Genomic DNA, 16,232 nt, shown 5'->3' with positions numbered 1-16,232 from the left:
CGGGCTGGGGATTCGAACCCGCCACCTTAGGTGTACGTGGCTGGCGCCTTAGCCGGTTGAGCTATAGGCGCCGAGCCTAGGCAAAATAATCTTAACAGCTTGAACTTTTTACATGAGAGAAGAAGAAAGAACATTTATGGAACTAATGTATAAGCAGTTCAAAAAGCTCAAAATGTCTAGAGTCATCTTTAAAGATTGACGTTAATAAAGTACAAGTAAATATAAAAGCCATCAAAAAGTCACAAAGTCAATTCCCAAAATTATTAAACTAATAAAGGCCAAGAACATACACTGACATCTTTAAAGCTTCCTCTAAAGAAAACTGTATAAATTTCTGTACTGAAAACTGTACCTAAATTTCTTCCTTTAGGTAAATGAAATATATATGTGAAAATCAAGAATAAAAAATTAGAGGCCACGTGCAGTGGTTCACACCTGCACTCTGAAAGGCTGAGGTGGGCAGACTGCCTGAGCTCACAAGTTTGAGACCAGCCTGAGCTACAGTGAGACCTGCCTCTAAAAACAGCTGGACATTGTGGTAGGCACCTGGGAGACCACTCAAGAGTCTGAGGCAAGAGAATCGGTTGAGCCCAGGAGTCTGACATTGCTGTGAGCTATGATGTCACGGTTCTCTAACTGGGGTGACAAAGTGAGACTCTTTCTCAAAAAGAAAACAATTAAAAATTAGGAATTGCCAAGATGTGGAATCAACCCAAGTGCCCATCTACACGTGAATGGATTAATAAACTGTGCTGTATGTATACATAAAATACTATTAAAATATTTCAATTTTAATCACATAATCAAATATATTAATAAATGGGAACAACAGTGAGGGGAAGAGGTTTTAGTGAAAGTGTTACAGAATCAGAATGTTACGCATGGAAAGGATAACTCATTCAGGGATGACATGAGATTGTCAAAGCCTCAGAAGATACAATAAAGAGAATTCATGAGGTACTCTTAAAAAATGTTTTAATCACCTAAAAGAAATCATACTTTTACCTGAGATACAACTGTTTGGCTGAAATTATAACGACTTGCTGAAGGTTAGTCTCATGATAACCACCATGCTAAGATCAATTTTTTTAATAGAAAAATCAATTTAATATGGTTTGGGAGTAAAATATTCCAAAGTATAGGTCTTAAGGGAAAGAGGAAATAACAATCAATACAAGGTCCTTAGTTTAAAAACAAAAAAAGTGTTAATACTTTTGTGCCCTGAGTTTTACTTAAGTTTGTATCCTGAATATCTTTTTTTTTTTGGCTGGGGCTGGGTTTGAACTCGCCACCTCCAGCCTATGGGGCCGGCACCCTACTCCTTTGAGCCACAGGTGCCACCCAGAATACCTTAACATAGTAGTATACAGGACAAAGCAGAATTTAATTAAAAAACATTTCTTAGAGAATGGTTTATAGTGGGTCTAAAACTTGTTCAGCTGTAAATATTTAGTTACCATAGTGCTTTCTGCTTAATATTATACAAGATACTAATGATTTAACTCTCACAATCAAGGAATTATTTTTATCAAGTAGAACACATGACTATACTACACAGGTCTCCATGTCTCAAGATATATGCCACCTCTTATAATGAAATATTTAAGTTTTATATTACTGTTCATTAGTTTTGTTCAGTTTGTTTTTGTCATCACTCACTAGAAGTCAAGGTAAAAAGGGCATCAAATGTTTAAGAAAAAATATTGGAGAAAGAATCATACTTAATATATGTATCTATCAACAAAAAACTGAAAAAAAATCTAAACTAGAAGGTTGCCATAACAATTTCAGTGATGGAAAATCTCAAGTTAATTCTCATAATAATGGAGTTTTCCAGAAATTAGTTTAGGGTAACTGGTCTATTCAAAATTCTGAAAACATTTTTCCTCTTTTTAAAAAACAGCTCCATGGCTCAGCTCATGCAGCTCAGTGGCTAGGGTGCCAGCCACATACACCGGAACTGGCAGGTTCGAATCTAGCCTGGGCCTGCCAAACAACAATGACAACTACAACCAAAAACAGCTGGGCGTTGTGGCAGGGGCCTGTAGTCCCAGCTACTTGGGAGGCTGAGACAAGAGAATTGCTTGAGTCCAAGAGTTTGAGGTTGCTGTGAGCTATGATGCCACAACACTCTGCTGAGAACAACAAAGTGAGACTGTCTCAAAAAATAAATAAATAAAATAAAAATTAAAAAAAGCTCCAAGTGAAAACTAACTGTTACCTAAACTCAAGTACCCTATGCGAATGCAGGTGGATCAAAAATTACCAGTGGACTCCAACCTACATGGACAGCTCTTAATTAGAATCCAACAACTGAATGCCTTCTTAAGAAATGGATTCTCTTACTATTGGTTATACCTTCCATAACTACACTGAGAATTTTTTACTATTCCAGGATCACTCTATAACCTTAAAAGACTTTTCAATTACATTTAAATTTTCCATAGTAACCCCCAACCAATTTCATCTTTAATTTCCTAGATAGGAGGAATATTTTTCTAGGTAGTCCCTAAAAAGAATGGACTTCAAATCCCAGTTCTCCAACAAGAACTAGTATCTAAATACATGTGTAACTTGTGACAACCAGAGCCTGATTCTCAGCAGCCTCACCTGCAAAATAAAAAACATACTTTTAGGATGGTATACAGATCAAAGAGATCCTGAAGGAAGCTTTGAAAACTATAAATTGCTGAACAGAATGCTCCTCAAGGCTTCAGAAAATAAAAGAAGAAACCAGTTTTCTTTTTATTTCCAAGTTTGGAGTTTTTGAAAATAAATACCTTAAAATGAAAGATACTATAAAACGGATGCTATAAATTCTAAATGTTTTACACACAACTTGGTGGTAATAAGCAACTCCATTTACAGATGGAGAAATTATCTAGGATCAATATTCAAACTGATACCCAAAAGTCCTTCCCATACATTATTCCATTAAGCAAATTAATGACTACTGAGTTTGAAAAGGAATGTTATAAAAATATTAAAATAGGCCAAAAGAATGAATTTAAAGAAACAATTTTAGCAAGCCCTTATCCAAATTAGACATGAAGTTCAGATCATCTAAGAAAATAAATTTTAGACTAAGAGAACAAAGTAAGCATCACTAAAATGCTTATTATTTTACTATCATTATCACCTATAGGGAGACAAAAGTACATATGTATGTGTACCGAGTGGTAAGATACTCATCGAAGGTATGTTAAATTTGTACTAGATGAAGTCCATGAAGAATTTAAGAGTTAATACAGACATACTGCGCCTGTGCGCGGGCTATGGCCTTTTCTCCCCCCTAGTGCTGCTGGGTCTGCAAATTTGTGTTAGGCCGCGGATGCGGGTCTCTATTCTGCAGGATGGGGTTTGTTAAGGTTGTCAAGAATAAGGCCTACTTTAAGAGGTACCAAGTGAAATTTAGAAGATGACGAGAGGGTAAAACTGATTACTATGCTCGGAAACGCTTGGTGATACAGGATAAAAATAAGTACAACACACCCAAATACAGAATGATAGTTCGTGTGACTAACAGAGACATCATTTATCAGATTGCTTATGCCCGTATAGAAGGGGATATGATAGTCTGCGCAGCTTATGCACATGAACTACCAAAATACAGTGTGAAGGTTGGCCTGACAAATTATGCTGCAGCATACTATACTGGCCTGCTGCTGGCCCGCAGGCTTCTCAATAGGTTTGGCATGGATAAGATCTATGAAGGCCAAGTGGAGGTGACTGGCGATGAATACAATGTGGAAAGCATCGATGGTCAGCCTTGTGCTTTTACATGCTATTTGGATGCAAGCCTTGCCAGGACTACCGCTGGCAATAAAGTTTTTGGAGCCCTGAAGGGAGCTGTGGATGGAGGCCTGTCTACCCCTCACAGTACCAAACGATTCCCTGGTTATGATTCTGAAAGCAAGAAATTTAATGCTGAAGTACATTGGAAACATATCATGGGACAGAATGTTGCAGATTATATGCGTTACCTAATGGAAGAAGATGAAGATGCTTACAAAAAACAGTTCTCTCAATACACAAAGAACAACGTCACTCCAGACATGATGGAGGAGATGTATAAGAAAGCTCATGCAGCTATACAAGATAACCTAGTCCTTAAGAAGCCCAAGAGAGAAGTTAAAAAGAAGAGATGGAACTGTACCAAAATGTCCCTTGCCCAGAAGAAAGATTGGGTAGCTCAAAAGAAGGCAAGCTTCCTTAGAGCTCAGGAGCGAGCTGCTGAAAGCTAAACCAACCAATTTTATATGAATATTTCTTGATTTAAAACAATAAACTTATTTATTAAGCAAAAAAAAAAAAAAAGAGTAAATACAGAAAGTCAACAGATTGAAATTACTAAAAAATCCCTTTATTTCCTTTGGAGTCTCTGATAAGAGCCCAGAGAGAAATCATCCCTAGAAATTTTCTTTTCCGTTTCTAAAAGTTCTATGACTCCATGTAGCTCTGAAAGCACTTTTGTCTCTTCTTAGTTTCTATTTATCAAATATTGATTATATTTTTACATTTTTAACTATTTCTGATTGGACTATTCTGTCTATAGAGAAGCCACCCATCACTCTATACATCCTACATTGCTCACTTAAAAAAAATTTTGTTGATACTTTCTTCTCTTGACTAAATATTCTGCGAAAATAGTTTCATTTTAATCATGATCAAATTAACCTTGATCAAGAAGTCTATACATAGTAAAGCAGGAAACAACTCAAACCAACAAGGTAAGGGTAAGACTATGAAGAAAAATAAATAGCATATACTTCAGACTAAGAATCATTAATACCTTTATTTATTTTTTTTTTGAGACAGAGTCTCAAGCTGTTGCACTGGGTAGAGTGCCATAGCGTCACAGCTCACAGCAACCTCCAACTCTTGGGCTTAAGCGATTCTCTTGCCTCAGCCTCCCAAGTAGCTGAGACTATATAGGTGCCTGCCACAACACCCTGCTATTTTTATGTTGCAGTTGTGATTGTTGTTTTAGCTGGCCCAGGCCTGGTTTGAACTCACCAGCCTTGGTGTGTGTGGCCAGTGTCCTACCCACTGAGCTATGGGCACTGCCCATCAGTACATTTTAGATGAGTAAAAGAACACATTGTCTACCCTACTTGCTATAATGAAGGTAATTTGCTTCTGAGGCTATTTGATTGATATAGTCCAAAGCAATGTTTTTCCAGCAATGGTACACTCCGTTTGCATTAGAACCAGGAGGGGGCATATTTAAAACATAACTTCCTGAACCCTACCCAGACTTGCTGAGTGGTGGTGGTCAGAATCTCCATTTTTCATAAGCAACTAAACTGGGGCACAGTAGTTCACACCTGTAATCCCAGCACCGTGGGAGGCTGAGGAAGGAGAATTGCTTGAGCTCAGGAGTTCGAGACTTGCCTGAGTGAGAGTGAGACCCTGACTCACCAAAAAAAAACCCACAATGCCCAGCTATTTTGTTGTTGTTGTTGTTGTTGTTGCAGGTGTCATTGTTGGTTACTAGGCCCGGGCCAGGTTTGAACCCGCCAGCTTCGGTGTATGTGGCCGGTGCCCTACTCACTGAGCTACGGAGTGCCAAGCCCGGGCTATTTTTTCTGTTGTTGTAGTTGTCATTGTTGTTTTAGTAGGCCCGCCAGCCTCAGTGTATGTGGCTGGCACCCTAACCACGGAGCATGGGCGCCGAGCCTTACTTTGTATTCTTAACATTTTCACATTTCATCCTGCTTTAAAATACCAGTGCTTCTCATGGAAGAATAAAGAAATTCCAATAACCTATCTACTAACAAGTGTAGTTGGGCAGATGTGAAACAGTTGCTTGCTTCCTTATTCTCACAATCTGAGACTTTTTGCTTGTTAATCATTAAAGAAACAAATTGAAATTCTAAGCTAACTTGCTCAATTCTCTATTAAGCCCCCATTATAACTTTTATGTCACATTTTCTTTTCTTTTTTAAGACAGTTTCGCTTTGTCACCCTCAGCAGAGTGCCGTAGTGTCACTCAAAGCAGCCTCAAACTCTTGGGCTCAAGCCATCCTCCTGACTCAATCCCCTGAGTAGCTGGGACTATAAGCGCCTGACACAATGCCTGGCTAGGCTTTTCTATCTTTAGTAGAGATGGCGTCTCACTGTTGCTCAGGCTGGTCCTGAACTCCTGAGCTTAGGCAATCTACCCACTCTGGCTTCCCATAGTACTAGGATTTACAGGCATGAGCCACCAGGCCTGGCCTTCACTTCACAATTTTGATAGTCATACTATATTTTTTTTTTTTTTTTTTTTTTTTTTGAGACAGAGCCTCAAGCTGTCCCCCTGGGTAGAGTGCCGCATTACAGCTCACAGCAACCTCCAACTCCTGGGCTCAAGCGAGTCTCCTGCCTCCGCCTCCCAAGTAGCTGGGACCACAGGCGCCCGCCACAACGCCTGGCTATTTTTTGGTTGCAGCCGTCATTGTTTGGCGGGTCCGGGCTGGGGATTCGAACCCACCACCTTAGGTGTACATGGCTGGCGCCTTAGCCGGTTGAGCTATAGGCGCCGAGCCTAGTCATACTATATTAAATGTGTTTGTTACATCTGTCTCCATATAAGCATAATCCTCTGGAGGGTACAGGTTATAGCTTCGTCATTGTTGAAGACTTAGTACAGATCTGGCACATTCTAAGGATTCAATAAACATATGCAGAATACAAAACAAGAAACTACAATAGAGAACACATAAATGTATAGTAATTACTATCCTACAGGAGCTTAGTCTAATAAAGGCAAAAGATACCTAAGCAAAAATTATCTAAGATAGAATATTTAAAATGCCACAGGAGAGAAACAATGTACAAGAAGAAACTTGGGAGGAAATAATAGTACATTTCCCCCAAATCAATTACAGTACATTACATTCACTCCCACAAACGAATTACCACCCCTAAAAGTTTGGCCAAAGTTCTTCCCAATTAATTTACCTACAAGTTTCTACTGAATTTATCCTAATCATGAAGAATATATATGACCACTTCAAGTGCCCTAAGAAAATATATCACATTCAAAGTTAGCTCCTATTTTTCTGGCCAGAATAACTACTGTGTATTTCAATTCTGTAATACTGGTGTTTCTCATCACCATCTTATTGCCCATGAGATAGAAGTGGGCTAGCACCTATAATATAGGCACATTATAGCATGTTAACTAAAAGCATAGGCTTTGGTACCATGATTCTACCACTTATTTGCTATAAGAGCTTTGGCAGGGCAACGCCTGTAGCTCAATGGGTAGGGTGCCAGCCACATACACGGAGGCTGGCGGGTTCGAACCCAGCCCAGGCCAGCTAAAATCAACAATGACAACTACAACCAAAAAAATAGCCAGGCGTTGTGGCAGGCACCGGCAGTCCTAGCTACTTGGGAGGCAGAGGTAGGAGAATCGCTTAAGCCCAGGAGTTGGAGGTTGCTATGAGCTGTGATGCCACAGCACTCTACCCAGGGTGACAGCTTGAGGCTCTGTCTCTAAAAATAAATAAATAAATAAATAAATTAGATTATCCCTGTGTAATACTTAAATACTACCTATTATAAAAGTAATACTAAATCCAGTGAACAGGGGCTTGCTAGTAATACACATGCATGAACTAACTATACACTGGGCTTCACAAATGATTTGTTTTATTGCCTTTAATAAGCATACATCTATACTTTCCTCTCCATTTCCACTGCTATAATTCATTCTTCTTAATCCCTTCTCTAGTCATACCCAATTTTATAAATAGTTTTCCATTTCCCTCCTCAGACATACTTTGACCAGACTCATATTTTATTCCCATTGCAAATGCCTGACTGATATAATGGAAAGAACATTAGATGTACATAAAAGAATTTAAGTTTGGGTTTCAGCACTACTGGTAACCCATTCTGGAATCCTAAACCTAAATTTCTTCATCTGTAAATGACTTTCAGATTCAATTACCTTTAATATCTCTTCTTGCTATAAAAGTCTATATATACTTCTCTAATCAAAATTCACCTTTGGCTTACAAAATAAAATCTCAATTAGAGCAGTATTAAAGCCTTCTGCATGCATTGTGGTAGTGAAGAGCATAAATTTTAGAGACAGAAAGCCCAAAGTTTGAATCCTGATTCTGTAGTTTACTGGTTGCTTACGCTTGGGCAACTTACTGGACCTCCCTAAAGCTTGGTTTCTTCCACAAGATGGGAATATAGTAATTCTCTTACAAGTTGTAAGAATAAGATATTTAGTAGCATATAGTAAGCACTCAATAAGTAAGATATTTGTGTCTGTTCTAACAAATCCCCCCTTAACTGCCTTCTAGTTATAGTTTTCAAACTGTTCCCGAAGACCTAAAATTCTGCTTCAACCAAAACAACTGTGTGTTTGGCTAGGCACAGTAGCTCACACCTGTAATCCTAGCACTCTTGAGAAGCTGAGGTGGGTGGATCACTTGAGCTCAAGAATTAGAGACCAGCCCGAGCAAGAGTGATCTAAAAAAAACAAGAGGCTCAGCACCTATAGCTCAGCTGGCTGGGTGCCAGCCACATACACAGGAACTGGCGGATTTGAACCCAGCCTGGGCATGCCAAACAACAATGACAACTACAACCAAAAAATAGCCCGGCATTGTAGCGGGCACCTATAATCTCAGCTACTTGGGAGGCTGAGGCAAGAGAATCGCTTAAGCCCAAAAGAGTTTGAGGTTGCTGTGAGCTGTGATGCCACAGCACTCTGAGGGCGACACTGTGAGACTCTGTCAAAAAAAAAAAAAAAAGAAAGAAAGAAAGACAGACAGACAGACAGACAGACAAAAAAAGGATTTGGAGCAGTTGATTTTGTTAAAAAAAAATATGAAATCACTGCACCATGGAAATTCTCTGCTCCGACTAGCTATACCTACTTTGTCAACAGCAATTACCTTGTATACTTTAGTAACTATTGTCTTTGGTAATATAGCTATTTCTCCCTCCTTAAGACTTCTCTGTGAAATCTTCCATAGTCATCCCTTCTTTTGAACATTTGCCCTTAGGAATTTCCTCCTTTGACTCCCAAAATAAGTGGCAAACTCTGTGAAAGAGCATCATCCTTACAACATTATACGTGTGTATTCCCTTATTCATAGTCTCATTCTTGAATAGTGAGTATTCAATAAATGTGCGACTAAGTCTTCACCAGTGAGTGTATAATGTCCAATCTGTTTTTGTTTCACTCTATCTCTTCTAAATAAAAATAGGTACAATAAAATAGCTTTCTACACTTATCTGTTCTAAATCTTCATTCGAAAATTCTTCCATTTATTTATTTTTTAAATAGAGACAGCACTGGACCTAATCTACTGGGCTCAAGTAATCTTGCCACCACAGTGTCTTAAATACCTAGGACCACAGGCATGTATGTGCCATTGCACCTGGTTGCCATTTCTTTTTTGATTGTGATTGGCCATCACTTAACTCACATTTAATGTCTTTTTTTTTGAGCCAGAGTCTCATTCTTTCACCTTGGGTAGAGTGCCATGGCGTCATGGCTCATAGCAACCTGAATCTCTTGGGCTCAGGCGATCCCCTTGCCTCAGCCTCCTGAGTAGCTGGCACTATAGGCACCCACCACAATGCCCAGCTAATTTTTCTATTTTTAGTAGAGATGAGGTCTCACTCTGGCTCAGGCTGATCTCAAACTCCTGAGCCCAGCAATCCACCAGCGTCAGCCTTGGCCTCCAAGAGTGCTAGGATTATAGGCACATTCAATGTTTTAATGTCTTCTTCTGTTTTTTTTTGTTTTTTGTTTTGAGACAGGGTCTCACTCTGTTGCCAGGGCATCATTATAACTCACTGCAGCCTCCAACCCCTGGGCCCAAGTGATTCTCCTGCCTCAAGTCTCCTGAGTAGCTGGGGACTAGACACAGGGTCTTGCTATCACCCACGCTGGTCCTGAACTCCTGGGCTCAAGAGATCTCTGACCTCAGCCTCATCAAGTGTTAAGATTACAGATGTAATCTTAGGGGGGCCACTGCCTGGTTTAATGTCTTTTGGTTTGTCCTTTAAATGTTATCATCTCTAGGCTGAAAAACAAAAGCAGTCTCTTTTTTATAGTGTCTAAGTGCACCCTATCTCTTCTCCTCCAATCCTTTTCCTTTATTATTTTAGCCCTAAAACCTAAACCTCTTACTGTAGTCTACTAATTCTGACTAATTTTATTATCTGGGCCTCCTCCCTGTGGTTTATATTTTTTCACTAAGGTCAGAAGCGCTATAGAACCTTACTAAATCTGATTAGTGAATACCTACAACTATGCTTGCCTTTGGCAACTGTTTAATACACCAAGGCCGGCTCAGCGCCTGTGGCTCAAGTGGCTAAGGCGCCAGCCACATACACCTAAGGTGGCGGGTTCGATTCCAGCCCAGACCCACCAAACAACGACGGCTGCAACCAAAAAAAAGCCGGGCGTTGTGGCGGGCGCCTGTGGTCCTAGCTACTTGGGAGGCTGAGGCAGGAGACTCGGTTGAGCCCAGGAGTTGGAGCTTGCTGTGAGCTGTGAAGCCACAGCACTCTACCCAGGAGGATAGCTTGAGGCTCTGTCTCAAAAAAAAAAAAAAAATACACCAAGGCCCATTTAATTAAAAGGGAACAGAGCCTATTAGACTATAAGCTTCTCTGAGTAGATCAGCTGTATGTGCAACTGAGTCTTTCTGACAATCCATACCATGCTGGGGGAGCTACATGTATGCTGTCCTCCCCCAGTACACTCCTTTTTTCAGTATCACCTTTGCCTGACAAGGGAAACACTGATTTCAAAATAATTACTTTGAAATACTTATTTTATTAAGCACAGATTTAGTAGCTATATGACCATTCCAAAACTATTTCACTTTATCAAATTCAAAAATACATTAAGAAGGAACTGAGCTTCCCTTCAGAGATCCATCTTTTTTTTTTTTTTTTGAGACAGAGCCTCAAGCTGTCCCCCTGGGTGGAGTGCCATGACATCACAGCTCACAGCAACCTCCAACTCCTGGGTTCAAGAGAGTCTCCTCCCTCCACCTCCCAAGTAGCTGGGACCACAGGCGCCCGCCACAACACCTGGCTATTTTTTTGGTTGCAGCCATCATTGTTGTTTGGCGGGCCCAGGCTGGATTCGAACCCGCCACCTTAGGTGTATGTGGCTGGAGCCTTGGCCACTTGAGCCACAGGTGCCGAGCTCAGAAATCCATCTTTATAAAGATTTTTCTCTGCATGGTCAAGCAAATACAAACATAAACATACAGGCACACCTGTATAACAACAGAATATCCTCTTTAATGTTTCACTGTAGAATGCCTTAGTTTTAACAACCAAACTATAAAGAATGTTTATCTTTTTCAATACAACATTTTCAGCCAATGATTTTATATAGTAAAATGTTAATGTTTCGATCTCAAGAGACTTAATACAATGTTCTTACAAAGATGTGTGAGACCACTTAGGGACACATACAAAAAGATGCATTAGAAATCTGAGATATATCCCAAATAAAACTAATATGTATAGAACTTTGAAAAAGCTAATTCCATATCAACAAAAAGGATATATACTTTACTGCACAAAAAGCAACTGTGTGTTAACCACTATATTAATTATTTAATGAGGAAGAAATACTCAAGTATTTTATATCCTAAAATTATTATTACTTTTTTTTTTTTGAGACAAGAGTCTCAAGCTGTCACCCTGGGTAGAGTGCCATAGCATCACAGATCACAGCAACCTCAAACTCTTGGGCTTAAGCGATTCTCTCGCCTCAGCCTCCCAAGCAGCTGGGACCACAGGCACCTACCACAACACCCAGCTATTTTTTTGTTGTTGTTGTTGTTGCAGTTGTCATTGCTTTAGCTGGCCCAGACCTGGTTCAAACCCACCAGCCTCAGCGTAGGTGGCCAGCACCCTACCCACTGAGCTACAGGCACTGCCCTCCTAAAATTATTTTTAATTTTGCCATTAAGCATCTTTCAACGTTACTTGTTTTCAAAACTAGTTAAAGATTGGGATTGACATGCAATATACTTAAAATAATGGAAAACAGGTTCCCAGGCAGGATTTTCACATAGAAAGTCTGATTTTCAAGACCAAAATAATGATTTTAAGCAGGAGGCTCATATGTATGTATAGATCTATTAGCATTTAACAAAAATGTAATTTACAAAGTGATCTGTATCTTGTTTTGTCATTTACTGTTAGAAATTGTTCTATGCATATTGAGTACATACTACTTCCATCCTTTTAAAGCTGCATAGTTTCCCTGTACTATTTTAGTATTCTATTTCTTCAAACCTAAAATGCCATTAACCATAAAATACATGATTTTATGTGTCATTAAGAAGACATTTTAAAAGCTGCCAAATATAAAACTATAATACCATTGGGCAGCGCCTGTGACTGGCCCCCAGTGGGTAGGGTGCCAGCCCCATATACTGAGGGTGGCAGGTTTGAACCCAGCCCCAGCCAAACTGCAACAAAAAATAGCCTGGCATTATGGCAGGCGCCTGTAGTCCCAGCTACTTGGGAGACTGAGGCAAGAGAATTGCCTAAGCCCAGGAGTTGGAAGTTGCTGTGAGCTGTGACACTGCGGCACTCTACCGAGGGCAACAAAGTGAAACTGTCTCAAAAAAAAAAAAAACTATAATACCATTAAGATGCATCTGATTTTAACTTTATTAAAATATGAAAAAATATCTCTGAATCAATATATGATGGACTATTTCCAATCTTTTGTTGATACAGTGATATAAGAATAACCTCAATCATACATTATTTTTGTACATTACCACAATAAGTTTAGGATAATTAGAAATAAAACTCCTAGATTCAAGGATACATGCATTTTAATCTTTAAACCAAATTGTTCTCTGCAGTGGTTTTACAAATTTATATTCTCGTCGCTATGATATAACCACCTATTTTCCCACAATCTGACCACAGTAATTTTTTTTTAACTTTTCCTATTCAACTAAAAATTGGTACCTCGTATTTTAATAACCACATCTCTTACTATGAGAAGAGTTGAGAATATTTTCATATGTTTAAAAGCTATCTGTATTATTTTTCTGTACACAGTGTTCATATCATTTATACTTTTCTATTTAGGTGATAGTATTTCTCAAACTGATAAATACATGAAGCAAAATTATCCTTTGCCTATGATATATTACAGATATTTTTCCTAGTTTGTTTTTTGACTTTGTTCACAATGAAATACAGCCAAATTTATCCTTTTCTTAATGGCTTCCAGGTTTTGTGTTAAATCAGAAAAGCTATTCTTATTCAAAGATTGTTTTTCAGACAAAGTCTCACTATGTCACCCTCAGTAGAGTACTGTGGTGTCAGCTCACAGCAATCTCAAACTCTTAGGCTTAAGTGATTCTCTTCCCTCAGCCTCCCAAGTAGCTGGGACTACAGGCGCACACCACAATGCCTGGCTATTTTTTTGTTGCAACTATCTTTGTTGTTTAGCTGACCTGCACTGGGTTTGAACTACCCTTGGTGCATGTGGCTGGCGCCATAACTACTGTATTGCCGAGCCTCAAAGATTATTTTTAAAATAATTCTACCACTGCTTACCCTAATAATTTTTTTTTTAAAAGAGATGAGGTCTTAACTGTAGCACCAGGCCACGGTGCAGTGGTACAACCACAGCTCACTGCACCCTTCAACTCCTGGGCTCAAATAACATTCCTGGGTGTGCCACAATGCCCACCTAATTTTTAAAAATATTTTTAGAGATAGGGTCTCTCTGTGTTGCCCAGGCTACTCTCAAACTATTGGCCTCAAATGATATGCCTACCTTAACCTCCAAAAGTGTTAGTATTACAGAAGCATGAGCCACTCACCACACCTGGCCTCATTTTATAGTTTTATAAAGTAAATTCACTTACATTAATTTACTAATGCAAAAAGCCTTTCACACCACTGTGTGAAAAGACAGGCAAAATTATAATTCCCATTTACTCCTGAGGAAAATAATTCAGTGACAGTAATCTGTCCCTTTACTTAAAGGAAATAGTGGCACCAAACTCAAATGCAGACTTTTTTTTTTTTTTTGAGACAGAGTCTCACTATGTTGCCCTTGGTAGAGTGCTGTGGCGTCACAGCTCACAGCAACCTCAATCTCTTGGGCTCAAGCAATTCTCTTGCCTCAGCCTCCCAAGTAGCTGGCACTACAGGCACCCACCACATTGCCCAGTTTATTTTTGGTTGCACTTGTCATTGCTGTTTAGCTGGCCTGGGCTGGGTTCAACTCCACCAGCCTCGGTGTATGTGGCTGGCACCGTAACCACTGTGTTACAAGCACCAAGCCTCAAATGCAGATTTGTTGTTGTTGTTGTTGAGATAGGGTCTCACTCTGTCACTCTAGGTTCTATGTATCATAGCTCATAGAAACTTCCAACTCCTGGGCTCAAGTGATCCTCTTGCCTTAGCCTCCTGAATAGCTGGGATTACAGGTATATACCACCATACCCTGCTAATTTTTTTTTTTCTGTTTTTAGAGGAAACAGGGTTGTGCTCTTGCCAAGCTGTTCTCCAACTCCTGAGCTCAAGCAATCCACTTGCCAGACTCCCACAGTGCTAGGGGCTACAGGTGTGAGCCATTGTGCTGGCTCAGATTCTTTTTTTTTTTTGAGACAAGATCTCACTCTGTCACTGGGCTAGAGTGCAATGCATCATCATAGCTCATTGCAGCCTCCAGTTCCTCTGGGTTCGAGTAATCCTCCTCCTGCCTCAGCTTCCCAAGTAACTGGGACTACAGGTGCATACCACAGTGCATGGCTAATTTTTCTATTTTTAGTAGAGATGGGGTCTCACTCTTACTCAGGATGGTATCAAACTCCTGCTGGCCTCAACATTCCAGGGTGCTAGGATTACAGGTATGAGCCACCAGGCCTAGCCTTATATCTCTAAGTATTATTAACATACTGTCTTTATAACCTATGTGAACTACTTTTACATAAAAAGGAGAATCTCTACTCTCAAGGAGCCTGAAGCAATTTGTCAACTAAACTTTCAGACTTATCACATACCTAATTCTATGCATGAAAAGAGTACAGAGAAATATAAAACATGATCCCTGGCCTCAAGAAACCTTCGTGGGCTACATCAGTTTAAAAAAAGCAAGACTTGGGGGACTAGAAAATAAATCTGAAGATCAGGAACTATGTCTTATACCATTTATGACTGGTGTAACAATATATGTTACATCAATAAATATTTGCTAGTTGTATAAATGTGTTAACTGAAATGTCTGGACACAGTGAAATACAAAATTTAACATCAGAGCCCATTCATTTTTCCTAGGAGCCAAGCTTTCATTTGCCACCAAAGAACAAGCCAAATTATCAAGTAGCCCTTTAGACAATGTAACAAAGTACAGGCACCATTTCTGGGCTACACCTACTGACTAAACATATTTCATGGCAAAATAAAGATTTTGAGCTACAGTCCATTGTATTGCAAAGCTATCAAAATATTATAAAACAACTTCTAGAACCTAATTCAGTCTAACTGCCACAAAATACAATTGTCATTCACTATTTCTTTATTTGAATTAAACACATCCTCTGCCTCCACAACAACCAATTATCCATAATATTTCTCATCAAGAGGACTTTCTAGAGCCAGGCATAGTAGTTCACGCCTATAATCCTAGAACTCTGGGAGGCTGAGATGGGCAGATTGCTTGAGGGCAGGAGTTCAAGACCAGCCTAAGGAAGAGTGAGACACTGTCTCTAAATATACCCAGGCATTGTGGCAGGGGCCCATAGTCCCAGCTCCTTGGGAGGCAAGAGGATCACTTGAGCTCAGGAGTTTGAGGTTGCTGTGAGCTATGACCCAGGGCACTCAACTGGGGCAACAAAATGAGACTCTTGACTCAAAAAAAAAAGAGGACTTTCTTTGTGTTGTTTCCTTCATATACCCTATTAATATACAGGGTCTTTTTATTTTTTAATACTAGTAATCACTAATTTGCTACATACAATAAAAGCTCTTCTTTCAAAACTTCTTAAAAATGGGGGGGGGGAGGAAGTAAAAGAAAAAATAAAGAAAATTCAAGTACAAAAATGAACCTAGTTTTCAAAGTTATTTATTATTTATTTATTTATTTATTTTGAGACAGAGCCTCAAGCTATCCCCCTGGGTAGAGTGCCATGGCATCACGCTCACAGCAACCTCCAATTCCTGGGCTCAAGAGAGTCTCCTGCCTCAGCCTCCCAAGTAGCTGGGAC

The 16,232-nt window shown here is 39.5% G+C and overlaps 1 protein-coding gene and 1 pseudogene across 4 annotated transcripts in view; one reads left to right on the top strand and one right to left on the bottom strand.

The window, feature by feature from the left end:
* The window catches only part of GPATCH8 (G-patch domain containing 8), a 76,037-nt gene that overhangs the window by 53,048 nt on the left and 6,757 nt on the right, over positions 1 to 16,232 (bottom strand). The window lies entirely within an intron of this gene.
* Positions 3,258 to 4,293, top strand: LOC100964027 (annotated as a pseudogene). Its single transcript, XR_153268.3, has one exon. The product of XR_153268.3 is annotated as a 60S ribosomal protein L5 pseudogene (transcript).

Source organism: Otolemur garnettii, unplaced genomic scaffold, assembly GCF_000181295.1.
Source record: "Otolemur garnettii isolate 467f Iridium unplaced genomic scaffold, OtoGar3 scaffold00018, whole genome shotgun sequence".
NCBI classification, from domain to species: domain Eukaryota; kingdom Metazoa; phylum Chordata; class Mammalia; order Primates; family Galagidae; genus Otolemur; species Otolemur garnettii.
Note: the sequence above shows the minus strand (reverse complement) of the source record. Positions and strands in the feature narration are given on the sequence as shown.